The sequence below is a fragment of the Neltuma alba genome, unplaced genomic scaffold (genome assembly GCF_004799145.2).
Source record: "Neltuma alba isolate B1F8T4 unplaced genomic scaffold, ASM479914v2 tig00011864_pilon, whole genome shotgun sequence".
Classification (NCBI taxonomy): domain Eukaryota; kingdom Viridiplantae; phylum Streptophyta; class Magnoliopsida; order Fabales; family Fabaceae; genus Neltuma; species Neltuma alba.
This window is the reverse complement of record NW_021636468.1, coordinates 137971-141332: the sequence shown is the minus strand read 5'-3', so window position 1 is coordinate 141332 and position 3362 is coordinate 137971. Positions and strand designations below refer to the sequence as shown.

General features: G+C 41.0%; 1 pseudogene; it reads left to right on the top strand.

The window, feature by feature from the left end:
• The first annotated feature begins 711 nt into the window (after positions 1-711).
• LOC114718719 (pectinesterase/pectinesterase inhibitor PPE8B-like) lies at positions 712-3083 on the top strand (annotated as a pseudogene).
• The last annotated feature ends 279 nt before the right edge of the window (positions 3084-3362 follow it).

Here is a 3362-nt window from a genome sequence, read left to right as displayed (position 1 = left end):
AGGACAAAAATGTCAAGCTTAGCTCTTAATCCGAAAGCTAAAACTTGTTTAGTACTCTTGTGGCAACATTTTTTAAACTGAAGAAATAAACTATGGCTCTTGGATAACACCAGGATTAAAAGAAGAGGGCCCAATTTATCTATCCACTTAACTGTCTCTAGTTGAGATAGAAACAAAAAAAAAAAAGAAGTCGCATATTAGTTAAGACTTGTAGAATAGTTGACAGTTGAATGTAGACCATTTCATGTAGCAGAGAAATAGCATTTACATCATTCCTACAAACGCAAACACACATGAGTCCGATATAAAGTACTCGTATCAGTGTTTTCACAGTGAATTTGGCTTGGTAGAAGAAGGAGGTATTGGTCTTAGTTGGTATTGTTTGTTTCTCTCCTCTTTGAAGCGGGACATGCATGGTCACCGTCGACACTAGCAAATCAGACACAAACCTCAGATCCTAGTGTTCTGTAACTCCGACCTATTTTTAGACGATGACTCTCCCATGAAACTTCACCTCCAGCTCCAACCTTCTTTAATTCCCTTACCTGCCATTCTAACCAACATATTCCGATTTCTCTCCCCTTCTCCTCCATCATCTTACATAGGCCTCATCACTGTGTTATTTATTCGCATTTTCCAAGTCACAAAAACAAATCACTGTTGCAGTAGCAAGAGCCTGAGACGCTTATGGCCCTTTCTCCTTCAACCAAAATGGCGTCTGGAACACCCACCATTTCGTTTAGTTTCTTGGTGATGCTGCTTCTGGGTGTGTTGGCCCCTATTAGTGATGCTCATAGCAGTGATCTTAAGGGTTTAGAGTGCTTGAAGGTTTCCTCTTCGGATTTCAGAAACTCTGTTCAAGGAATCATTGGTCTTTTGCAGCGTGTTGTCTCCATCTTTTCTAGATTTCCCAATGGACGAGATTTCCGTCTCTCCAATGCCATTAATGACTGCATCGACTTGCTCGATTTGTCTTTTGATGATCTCCAGTTGTCTGCCTCTGCTACTGATACTCCGCGGGTACCATTTTCTTTCTCTTGTCAGCCAAAATACTATAGACAATAGACATGCAGCTTTTTTTCCCTATCTATAGAGAATTATTATCTGTCTGTGGAAAGCAGTATGGGGAGTTCTATTCAATCTGGGTTTCTTCTTCTTCTTCACTTTCTTCTCAGTCTATTCTGAAACTCTACCAGACGAATATCTTGGTGGTTGAATCAGATTGTACACAATTCCTTAAACGCACATTATATACCTTCCAAATCCAAGTTTTATCAATATCTCTGTTCTGTTCATCTGTTCTATGTTATTTGAAAACAGGGGATCCCCTCTTAATTTGTTTTAACTAAAAAGTCACGTAAAGATTCCCATTTTAAGGAAACTAATATGAAGAGAATACACACACACACGCACGCACTATTGTTTCAGGCCAAAAAACGGCACGGGGAACTTGGGCTCTGATCTGAGAACATGGCTGAGTGCTGCACTTGCAAACCCACAGACATGCATGGAAGGTTTCGAAGGAATCAATAGCATTGTAGATAATCTAGTATCATCTCTTCTAAGCCAAATGATCTCATCGATCCAGCAACTCTTAACCCAGGTTCATCATGGTCCGGACGACTTCCCTACGAGCAATGTACAGTTCCCTTCATGGATCAAACCAAGGGATCAGAAGATCCTACAGTCAAGTAAGATTAATGCGGATGTTGTAGTAGCAGCAGATGGAACTGGACTTTCACTAGAGTTGCAGATGCAGTAGAAGCAGCCCCTGATTATAGCAGCGAAACGTTTTGTGATATACGTGAAGAGGGGCGTGTACAAAGAAAATGTGGAGATCAAGAAGAAGAAATGGAACATCATGATGATCGGTGAAGGCATGGATGCCACTCTTATCACCGGTAATCGGAATTTCATCGACGGTTGGACCACATACCGATCGGCTACTTTCGGTAAGAACTTTCATATTTCCAGTCGTCAAATTAAAGCTCTGTCCTTTCCCTATTGTTTTCCCTCCAGATCTCTCTAACTTGGCATGAAAAGCATAAAGACTAGATTTTATAGAATCTTCTTCTATACAAGACAAAAAAATCTTGATGCCTTTGACCATGAGGTTAGGTTATTAGGTTGGCAAAAAAAAAAAAAGAAAAAAGAAAAAAGAAGTTGGGTTATTAGAGCAACCCTGTTGGGGTCTTCATTAACTGATAAGTGAAGAAGGCCTTATCCAACGGTAAGTAGGGCCTTGCTTAACTAACATAATCCAAGTCTCCAACCAACTGATTATAATAAAGCTTCAAAACGGAGTACGTACTGCAATTATAACACTCGAAAGAAACCCCTTCTTTGTCCTATTAGACTATTACATAACCTTGATATCACATAGTATTATTAAATATAATTAAAGATTATTAAGAATAAGAACTCTGCAGCTTATCAGTTTGATCCTTTCTCATTTTTTCCCTAATGAGCACATTATATGTAGCCGTTAACGGGAGAGGATTCATAGCACGAGACATTACCTTCCGGAACACGGCAGGTCCACAGAAGCACCAAGCGGTGGCCCTGAGATCAGGTTCTGACCTATCAGTTTTCTACCGCTGTGGCATCTATGGGTACCAAGACAGCCTCTTCACACACACAATGCGTCAATTCTACAGAGAATGTCGAATAAAAGGCACAGTGGATTTCATCTTCGGAGATGCCACAGTAGTGTTCCAAAAGTGCGAGATTCTAGCCAAAAAAGGGCTTCCAGGACAGAAAAACGCAATCACAGCTCAGCTCAGGGAAGAAAAGACCAGCATGAACCAACAGGATTCTCCTTCCAATTCTGCGAAATCTCTGCAGATTCCGACCTTCTTCCTTTCGTTGGATCCACCGAAACATACCTGGGGAGGCCTTGGAAGGCATATTCTCGAACAATTTACATGCAAACCTACATAAACGACTTGGTGGACCCCCGAGGGTGGCTCGAGTGGAACGGCGATGATTCTTCTTTGGACACACTGTACTATGCGGAGTACATGAACGGTGGTCCAGGGCTGCTCTGGAGAACCGAGTCAAATGGCCAGGTTTTCATGTGTTGAGGGACGCGAAGCAGGCTTATCCCTTCACAGTGGCCAATTTCATTCAAGGCGGTTTATGGCTGCCTCACACAGGTGTAATTTTCACAGCTGGTTTAAATGGTTGAAGAAAGAAACAGACTTTCTGGTGATATCTTGTTTCTAATTGTTATATTGTACTTGCTTATGTTTAAATGGCTATATATAGAAAAAAAGGAGGGTAAGAAACAAAGGAGATTTAAGAATACATGCAGAAGTATTGATGATGAGTCTGGCGGGTGTTATTTTGATTGTTCAAAAAGT